The 11426-nt window shown below is 38.9% G+C and overlaps 1 pseudogene; it reads left to right on the top strand.

Moving 5' to 3' along the window:
* Positions 1–3602: 3602 nt before the first annotated feature.
* On the top strand, positions 3603–3954 carry LOC122913927 (annotated as a pseudogene).
* Positions 3955–11426: the final 7472 nt, after the last annotated feature.

Here is an 11426-nt window from a genome sequence, read left to right as displayed (position 1 = left end):
GTGGGGAGGGGCTGGTCATGACTATCTCTTTTCTGAAGGGAGAAAAAGCTTTAATCTCCATTTTTCAAAGGTCACCATTGCTTGGGGAAGGTATTATGGTGCAAGAGAGGAGCAGGGAGTTCACTTATGAAGCTGCTTCTGTTTTTCTAAATTTATTTTAAAAGATTTTATTTATTTGTTTGACAGACAGATAGAATACAAGTAGACAGAGAGGCAGGCAGAGGGAGAGGGAGAAACAGGCTCTCCACTGAGCAGGGAGCCCAATGACTGCTTCTGTTTCCTAAGTGAAAGTGGGTAGGTTGGTCAAACATATCTACTGATATCATGACAGCAACAATAATAGGTGCCTGGTTCTTTGTGGAAACACTTGAGCAGAGCCTGTGAAGAACTAGAGCACAGTACTAAAAATAAGATGGATGGACTTTGGGTATATATTGAGAGTAGAACCAGTAAGATCACTAATACTTTCTAATTAATGAGTGTGTGGTGAAATGCTAAAGAAAACAGAGTTGTTCACACATTCTAGGTTTGTGCCTTAAATATCTTGGTGGGTAATGATTCCTTTTACTACACACACACACACACACACACACTTTTCTGGTGGAAAGAATAGTATAGTAGGAATCACACAATAGTGACACTTAGGGTTGCAATGCTTTGTGGATGCTTCAACTTCTTTGAACCTCAGTTCCCTTGTGTAAGTCCAAAATAAGCAGGAAAGAATGGAAAACCATTTTTCTTTTATCCACCAGAAGGGAAAGGTCATCTTCTGGAGGTGAGGTCCTTTCTGTTCAGACCATCGAAGGTCTCTGAAAGCTGGAACTCCTCAAATACCCAGCCTTGCAGATCTTTACCCCATCTCCAAACAAGGACTATTGTTCTGGACTGATTAAACCCCAAGACTTGATCACACAACCTTTAAGAGATGGGTCTTATGGACCAAAGGTGGGACATGTGTAGGGCCTTCTTCCTCAGAACAAGAGGATCTACCTCACCCAGCACTCTGTTCTCTCCCACACAAGAGCTAGAGAACAGGTGATCTACGCTCAGGTGGCAGCCATCACAGGGATACCCTTCCTGTCCCCCACCATCACCTAGCCAAGGGGAGAAGGAATCTTGCCATCCAGAAGATACAAAGCAGAACACAAACAACACATGTCAACTTGAAAGAGAAAAACAACATGAGGGAGAACACTTGCCATCTACGGGACAGACCAAGAGGTCATTCATTTTCTATATGCAATGTGTTCTTATGAGTCAATGAAGAGAGCAAGCACCCAGAAGAAAAATAGAAGGGAGAATAAACGGTCATTTTGCAAGAAATAAACTGGCTAAAAGCAATTACAGTTTTCAACTCACTCACACAACAAATGCAAACCAAGTATTAAATCAGGGCAATATTTTTATCAAGTTGGCAAAATTTTTTTAAAGATTTTATTTATTTATTTGTCAGACAGAGATCACAAGTAGGCAGAGAGGCAGGCAGAGAGAGAGGAAGGGAAGCAGGCTCCCCGCTGAGCAGAGAGCCCGACGCAGGGCTCAATCCCAGGACCCTGGGATCATGACCTAAGCCGAAGGCAGAGGCTTTAACCCACTGAGCCATCCAGGCGCCCCAAGTTGGAAAATTTTTAAAAGAATCTGTTGAGAGCAGGACAGTAAAACAAACACCTAAAGTGTCATTAGGGACACAATGTTATACCTTTGTGGTATACCTTTGGTATAACTTTGTGGCCTTTCAGAAGACCAGTTTAGCTGCATCAAAGTTTCAATTCTGTATGTGCTTTGACCTGGGAGTTCTAGATCAGGCCCATCTTCTACAGAAATACCTGCAGATGCACACTCATGGATGTCTATCAAAGTGTCATTTAACATACACACACACACACACACACACACAAGCCTAAATTTCTACCAACAGGACAGGGCAAGCTACAGGCCATGATATATGCATTTATTAATATAACTTTTAAATAACTATTTATTAAATAACTATTAAAGAGGGAAGCTCATAGGATTTTTTTCAAAGATTTTATTTATTTGACAGACAGAGATCACAAGTAGGCAGAGAGGCAGGCAGAGAGAGAGGAGGAAGCAGGTTCCCCGCTGAGTAGAGAGCCCGATGCGGGGCTCGATCCCAGGACCCTGAGATCATGACCTGAGCAGAAGGCAGAGGCTTTAACCCACTGAGTCACCCAGGCGCTCTGGAAGCTGATAGGTTTGTATAAAGATATGATCAAGGTAACAAATGACAGGCAGTATAAATGGATATATATATAATCTAATTCATGAAGAAAAGCTGGAAGAACAAATACCAAATTTTGAATCTAGCTACTTTTGTAGAATTAATTGATTATATAGGAGAAACTTTGAAATATTAAGCACATTGTACCATTTATATTTGCTTGTACAGTCACTTTACTCTGACCAAGAAACATGTACCTCCAGGAACCAAAAAGTACTCCAAAAATTGAAAAAAAAATCAAATTATATTACATTAAAAAGAATACTAACAAGCAGAAATAGAGTTAAGAGTTTTGATACACTGAGCCTGGGTGGCTCAGTGGGTTAAAGCCTCTGCCCTCGGCTCATGTCATGATCCCAGGGTCCTGGGATCGAGTTCCGAATCAGGCTCCTTGCTCGGCAGGGAGCCTGCTTCTCTCTCTGCCTCTGCCTGCCTCTCTGCCTGCTTGTGTGCTCTCTCTTTCTCTCTGACAAATAAATAAATAAAATCGTAAACAAACAAAAAAAGAATATTGGGACGCCTGGGTGGCTCAGTGGGTTAAAGCCTCTGCCTTCGGCTCAGGTCATGGTCCCAGGGTCCTGGGATCGAGCCCCACATCGGGCTCTCTGCTCAGCAGGGAGCCTGCTCCCCCACCCCTTTCTCTCTGCCTGCCTCTCCGCCTACTTGTGATCTCTATCAAATAAATAAAATCTTTAAAAAAAAGATTTTTATATTAAAAATATTATTGATGGGGACACCTGGGTGGCTCAGTTGGTTAAGGTTCTGCCTTCAGCTCAGGCTGTAATCCCAGAGTCCTGGGACTCTGGAATCCTCCCTTGCTTGGCAGGGAGCCTGCTTCTCCCTCTGCCTGCTACTCCCCCTACTTCTTCTGTCACACACTCTCTCTCTGATAAATAAATAAAATCTTAAAACACAGCCATTATTTTTAAAAATAAAATAAATAAAATGTTATTGATGAAATAGGCTTCATGGAAGGTATGATAGAAAGTTGAAGTAATCTTTCAAATGGCTTTAACAAAAACAGATGGTAGCATGGGATTAAAATGTTATGATTGGGGGGAATGGGCAAAATGGGTGAAGGAGGGATACAGGCTTCCAGTTACAGAATGAATGAGTCACAGGAATAAAAGGCACAGCACAGTACAATGATATTGTAATAGCGATATAATGGACAGATGGCAATGACACTTATGGGGAACACAACATATTGTATAAACTTGTTGAATCTCTAAGTTGTAAACCTGAAACTAATGTAACATTGTGTCAACTATACTCAAGATAATAAAAAAAATCAATTTCATTTAAAAAAAAGTTATGAGCCGTTTTCCTCTTCTGGGGACAGCATCCTTAGGCATTCAGAATGGTCCAGCATTTGACCTACCATCATAGGCTGTCCTACAATACAACCTCTAGTAAAACTAGGCTGTCCTGAACCCCAGGTAATAGAATCATTTACCTTTATACCAAGGAGTTTGGGAAAGCACCAAAATCTGCATGTGGTGTGTGCCCAGGCCGACTTCGAGGAGTTTGTGCTGTGAGACCTAAAGTGCTTATGAGGTTGTCTAAAATGAAAAAAACATTTCAGCAGGACCTACGGTGGTTCCATGTGTGCCAAGTGTGTTTGCGACAGGATCAAGCGTGCTTTCCTTATCGAGGAGCAGAAAATCGTTGTAAAAGTGTTGAAGGCACAAGCAGAGAGCCAGAAAGCTAAATTTAAAAAAAAATGAATCAAGCAGAGAGAGTCAATTATCATATGGTTTCACTTATTTGTGGAGCATAACAAATAGCATGGAGGACAAGGGGCGTTAGAGAGGAGTAGGGAATTTGGGTAAATTGGAAGGGGAGGTGAACCATGAGAGACTATGGACTCTGAAAAACAATCTGAGGGGTTTGAAGTGGTGGGGGGGTGGGAGGTTGGGGTACCAGGTGGTGGGTATTATAGAGGGCACGGCTTGCATGGAGCACTGGGTGTGGTGAAAAAATAATGAATAATGTTTTTCTGAAAATAAATAAATTGAAAAAAAATAAAAAAATAAAAATTGAAAAAAAAATGAAGCTGTTTTGAGTAAAAACAAAAATCAAAAGGCTTGATCTGTTATTGCTGTTGTAAAAAAAAAGTTATGATTGAACAGGAAACACACACCTAATTAGAGTTGTAGAAAAAGAACAGAGAAGAAATGATTAATGCCAAAAAAGATAACCCAAGGCTATTTGAGAGAAGAGCACATTTTTACATTTAAATGTCCTGCTTAGCATCCAACCTAATCAAGAGGATAAAGACCACAAACCTAGTTACCCAGTGACACTTAGGAACACAGGAGTGGAGGACCCCACAAGCTTTCATAGTGTAAAAGATAAGTCACGGGTCAAATACAATGTTAAAAAAAAAAAAATCACAAGTCATTAAGATTCCTCAACACTGGGCACTAGGGAATATTGAAATACCAGGAACATTGAGGAGAATAACTCTCAAATTGGACAGTTACACCCAAGCTGTTCATCAGTGGTGCACTAGAGAAATTATCAGGCAAGATTTCAAAGAAATTTCCTCGTACTGATTTTTCTGAGTTATTATAACATCGGTCCCCTGAAACAGTGATGAGAAAGACAGATGGACGTAAAAGCTAGGGAAAAGAGGGGATGACAACATTTGAGATTAGAAAATGGAATTTGAGATTAAATCAAGTCCCAAGATGGGAAATACATGGCAACTGGTACTATCTAGGAAAAGATGTACAGCTTTCAGGAAACAGTCTAGAAATTGTGGCTGCAGAGCTGATGGGTTCCTTGTTAGATCCAATTACATTAGACTTCCCAAAGATTTTAGAGATACTAATTGCATGGAAAGTTTAAAAAGGAATTGTTAACTCAAACAAAAACAAGCAATGATTCCCCCAAAAAGGCATGTGTAGTGGGCTGAACAGTGACCCCCCACCACGTATGTCCATGTCCTAATCCCCAGAATCTTGTTAGCAAACATAAGGACCGTGAGTAGAGGAACTTATCCTGGATTGCCCCAAATGCAGTCAAATGTATTTTCACAAGAGACAGAATTCTGACAAAAACAGGAGGTGGTCAGGTGACCAGAAAGGCAGAAATTGGAGGGATGCGACCACAGCCCCGGAATGCCACCAGAAGCCAGGTGAACAAGGACAATGCTCCCTGTGAGCCCCAGGAGGAAGCATGACCCTGCTAACATCTTAATTTTGGACTAATCCAGAGCTGTGAGGGAGTGAACGTCTATTTTTTAAGCCACTCAGTTTGTGGAAATTTATTACAGCAGCTCTAGAAAAGAAATACAACATGTATTCCTGATGTATCATATGGTTCAGCACGGATTTATATCCATGACACTGAAAATGGATTGCTCCACAAAAATAACCGGAGACATATTTAGCTACCATGATAATTGAAAAACTAAGAGGTTGGAGGAAGGAGCAAGATGGATGAGGAGTAGGAGACCGAGATATCATCAGGTCCCAGGAGTCCAGATAGGTAGTTATCAAACCATTCTGAACACCTAAAAACTCAACTGAAGATAAAAGAGAAGAGCAACAATTCTCCAGAGCTCTACGGAAAGCGTTCAGGGGAAAAAAGGCTCCAGAGTATGAACTGGACCAGATTACTTAGCCTGGCTCCTGGCAAGGGCAGCACAACTCCAACTTGGGCAAAGACATTTGAGAATCACAGCAACAGGCCCCTCCTCCAGAAGATCAGCAAGAACATCCAGCCAAGACCAAGTTCACTGATCAATGAGAACCACAAAACTTCAGAGCTAGGGAATCAAAAACCTCTCAAAAAACAAGAGACCAGGACCTGACAGATTCCCTGAAGAAGTCTACCAAACTTTCAAACAAGAAATACCTATTCTCCTGAAGCTGTTTCAAAACATTAAAGCAGAAAGAAAACTTCCAGATTCTTTATGAAGCCAGCATTACCCTGATCCCCCAAACCAGGAAAAGACCCCACCAAAAAGAAGAATTTCAGACCAACATCCCTGATGAATATGGATGCTAAGATTCTCAACAAGATCCTAGCTAATAGGATCCAACAGTACATTAAAAAGATTATCCACAATGATCAGGTAGGAATTATCCCTGGGTTGCAAGTGTGATTCAACATTCGCAAATCAATGTCATAGAGCAAATCAATAAGAGAAGAGAAGAACCATATGGTCCCTTCAATTGATGCAGAAAAAGCATTTGACAAATCCAGCATCCGTTTCTGATTAAAACACTTCAAAGTATAGGGATAGAGGGAACATTCCTCAACTTCATAAAATCTATCTATGAAAATCCCACAACAAATATCATCCTCAATGGGGAAAGCTTACAGCTTTTCCTTTGAGATCAGAAACACAACAAGGATCTCCACACTCACCACTCTTGTTCAACATAGTGTTAGAAGTCCTAGAAACAGCAATCAGACAACAAAGAGAAATAAAAAGTATTCAAATTAGCAATGAAGAAAAACTCCCTCTCTTTGCAGATGACATGATACTTTATATGGAAAACCCAAAAGACATCACCCCCAAACTACTAGAACTCATACAGCAATTCAGTAATGCAGCAGGATACAAAAATCAATGTACAGGACGAATACCCAACTTTTGTAGCAACATGGAGGGGACTGGAAGAGATTATGCTGAGTGAAATCAGTCAAGCAGAGAGTCAATTATCGTATGGTTTCACTTATTTGTGGAGCATAGCAAATATCATGGAGGACAAGGGGTGTTAGAGAGAAGGGAGTTGGGGTAAATTGGAAGGGGAGGTGAATCATGAGAGACTAGACTATGGACTCTGAAAAACAATCTGAGGGGTTTGAAGTGGCAGGGGGGTGGGAGGTTGGGGTACCAGGTGGTGGTTATTATAGAGGGCACGGCTTGCATGGAGCACTGGGTGTGGTGAAAAAATAATGAATACTGTTATGCTGAAAATAAATAAATTAATAAAAAAAATCAATGTACAGAAATCAATTGCTTTTTAAAAAAAGATTTTATTTATTTGTCAGAAAAAGAGAGAGAGACAGCGCGCGCACACACACACACACACACACACAAGCAGGCAGAGTGGCAGGCAGAGGCAGCAAGAGAAACAGGCTCCCTGCCGAGCAAGGAGCCCGATATGGGACTCGATCCCAGGTCCCTGGGATCATGACCTGACATGGAGGCATCAGTCCAACCAACTGAGCCACCCAGGAATCCCCAGAAATCAATTGCTTTCTTATACACTAACAATGAAAATACAGAAAGGGAAATTAGAGAATCGATTCCATTTACTATAGCACCAAGAACCATAAGATACCTGGGAATAAACCTAACCAAAGAGGTAAGGATCTGTACCTGAGGAACTACAGAACACTCATGAAAGAAATTAAGAAGACACAAAAAGATGGAAGACCATTCCATGCTCATAGATAGGAAGAATAAATATTGGTAAAATGTCTGTACTGCAGAGCAATCTATACTTTCAGTGCCATTCCAATCAAAATTCCACCAGCATTTTTCAAAGAGCTGGAACAAACAATCCTAAAATTTGTATGGAATCAGAAGAGATCCTGAATTGCTAAGGAAATGTTGAAAAAGAAAAAGAAAGCTGAGGGCATCACATTGCCTGATTTCAAGCTTTATTACAAAGCTGTAATCACCCAGACAGCATGGTACTGGCACAAAAACAGATGCATAGACCAGTGGAACAGAGTAGACAGCCCAGATATGAACCCTCAACTCTCTGGTCAAATAATCATCGATAAAGCAGGAAAAAATATCCAGTGGGAAAAAAAAACAGTCTCTTCAATAAATGGTGCTGGGAAGATTGGACAGCTATACGTAGAAGAATGAAACTCGACCATTCCCTTACACCGTACACAAAGATAAACCCAAAATGCATGAGAGACTTCAATGTGAGATAGGAATGCTTCAGAATCCTAGAGGAGAACATAGGCATTAACCTCTTTGACATCAGGGAAAGCAACACACAGAATTCTTGGCTTTTCCTTTAGTCTTGCAAAGTTAACTTTTTTTAATTTTATTTTTTTCTTATTCTATTTTAAAAAACTTTTCCTCTTTCTATTTTAACATTTTCAAACTATTTTATCTTAACAATACCTTTTTAAAGTCTTTTAAAAATTTCATTGTTATAGTCATATTCTATCCCTTCATTGTATTTAACCTTACTTTTTTATATACATATAGGTTTTTTTCTTTAAAATTTTGGGATACAATTTCCTCTAATAGATCAAAATATACCCTAAATATTGTGAATGGCTTTGCTCTAGTCACCAGCCTGGTCATGTCCTTTCTGTTTTTTTCTTTTTTTTCCCAACCAACTTTTCTTTCTTATACACTAACAATGAAAATACAGAAAGGGAAATTAGAGAATCAATTCCTTTTATAGGATCTTTTTAAATTTTCATCTTTACAGTCTTATTCTATCCCTTAATCATGTTTACATATATATATATATATATATATATATATATATATATATATATAAAGATATATATATATATCTTTAAAATTTTGGGAGGTAGTTTCTTCTAACAGACCAAAATACAACCAAAATCAAGTGTGGCTCTGTTCTATTCACCAGTCTAATAAATATTTATTTACTTATTTATTGTTTCCCCCTGCCCCCGCTTTCTTCTCCCCCTGATTTTGGGTCTCTTCTGACTTGGTTAGTGTATATTTTTCTGGGGTCATTACTACCCTTTTAGTATTTTGTTCTCTCATTCATCTGTTCTTATCTGGATAAAAAGACAAGGTGTAAAACACCTCCCCCCCCAAAAAAATTAACAAGAGGCAGTACTGATGGCTAGGGACCTAATCAATATGGACATTATTAAAATGTCAGAACTAGAGTTCAGAATGATGATTATCAAGGTGCTAGCTGGGCTCAAGAAAACCATGGAAGATACTAGAGAACCTCTTTCTGGAAAAATAGAAGAACTACAATCTAACCAAGTTAAAATAAAAAAGCTATTAACAAGGTGTAATAAAAAATGGAGGCTCTTACAGCTAGAATGAATGAGGCAGAAGAAAGAATTAGTAATATAGAAGACCAAATGATGGAGAATAAAGAACTGAGCAAAAGAGAGACAAACAACTACTGGACCACGAGGGGAGAATTTGAGAGATAAGTGATACCAGAAGACGAAACAATATTAGAATAATTGGGATCCCAGAGGAAAAAGAAAGAGAAGGGAAGAAGGTATACTGGAACAAATTATAGCAGAGAATTTCCCCAATTTTGAGAAGGGAACAAGGATCAAAATCTAGGTGGCACAGAGAACCCCCCTCAGAAACCAATGAAAATAGGTCCACACCTCATCATCTAATAGTGAAACTTACAAGTCTTAGAGACAAAGAGAAAATCCTGGAAGCAGCTCAGGACAAGAAGTCTGTAACATACAATAGTATAAATATTAGATTGACAGCAGACTTATCCACAGAGACCTGGCAAGCCAGAAAGGACTGGCATGACATATTTAGAGCACTAAATGAGAAAAATTTGCAGCCAATTATACTATATCCAGCTAGGCTGTCATAGGAAATAGGGGAGATAAAAAGCTACCAGGACAAATGAAAATTAAAAGAATTTGCAAACACCAAACCAGCCCTACAGGAAATATTGAAAGGGGTCCTCTAAGCAAAGAGAAAGCCTCAAAGTAATAGATCAGAAGGGAACAGAGACAATATACAATAACACTCACCTTACAGGTAATACAATGGCACTAAATTCATATCTTTCAATAGTTACCCTAAATGTAAATGGGCTAAATGCCCCAATCAAAAGACACAGGATATCAAAATGGATAAAAACAAGACTCATTAATATGCTGTCTACAAGAAACTCATTTATACCCAAAGACACCTCCAGATTTAAAGTGAGGGGATGGAAAACAATTTACCATGCTAATGGTAAATTCAAAAGTAAATTCAAAAGAAAGCAGGGGTGGCAATCCTTATAACAGATAAATTAGATTTTAAGCCAAAGCCTATAATGAGAGATGAGGAAGGACACTATATCATACTCAAAGGGTCTGTACAACAAGAAAAAAAAATAAGATCTAACAATTTTAAATATCTATGCCCCTAATGTGGGAGCAGCCAACTATATGCACCAATTAATAACAAAATCAAAGAAACATATCAACAATAATACAATAATAGTAGGGGACTTTAACACTCCCCTTACTGAAATGGACAGATCATTCAAGCAAAAGATCAACAAGGAAATAGAGGCCTTAAATGGCACACTGGACCAAATGGACATCACAGCTATATTCAGAACATTCCATCCCAAAGCAACAGAATACACATTCTTCTCTAGTGCACATGGAACATTCTCCAGAATAGATCACATCCTGGGTCATAAATCAGGTCTCAACTGGCGCCAAAAGATTGGGATCATTCCCTGCTTATTTTCAGACCACAATGCTCTGAAACTAGAACTCAATCACAAGTTGGAAAGAACCCAAAAACACGGAAGCTAAAGAACATCCTACTAAAGATGAATGAGTCAACTGAGAAATTAAAGAATTTTAGTAAACAATGGATTCTGGCACACTGAAAAGAAATTTAAAAAAATAAAAGTTAAAAAGTTAAGAAAGATTTTAAAAAGTTCATTGAAACAAATGAAAATGAAAACACAATTGCTCAAAATCTTTGGGTTACAGCAAAGGTAGTCCTGAGAGGAAAGTACATAGCAATACAAGCCCTTCTCAAGAAACAAGAAAGGCCTCAAAGCTAACCCTACACCTAGAGGAGCTGGAAAAAGAACAGCAAAGAAAGCGTAAACCCAGCAGGAGAAGAGAAATAACAAAAATCAGACCAGAAATCAGTGAAACAGAAACCAAAAGAATAGTAGAACAAATCAATGAAACTAGGAACTAGTTCTTTGAAAGAATTAATAAGACCGATAATCCCCTGGCCAGACTTATCAAAAAGAAAAGAGAAAGGACTCAAATTAATAAAATTATGAATGAAAGAGGAGAGATCACAATCAGCACCAAAGAAATACAAACAATTATAAGAACATACTATGAGTGACTATACGCCAGCAAATTTGACAATCTGGAAGAAATGGATGCATTCCTAGAGACGTATAAACTACCAGAACTGAATCAGGAAGAAATAGAAAACCTGAACAGACCCATAACCAGTAGGGAGATTGAAGCAGTCATC

This window comes from Neovison vison, chromosome 7 (genome assembly GCF_020171115.1).
Source record: "Neovison vison isolate M4711 chromosome 7, ASM_NN_V1, whole genome shotgun sequence".
NCBI lineage: Eukaryota > Metazoa > Chordata > Mammalia > Carnivora > Mustelidae > Neogale > Neogale vison.
The sequence above is the reverse complement of the archived record's forward strand: the minus strand, read 5'-3'. Positions and strand labels throughout refer to the sequence as shown.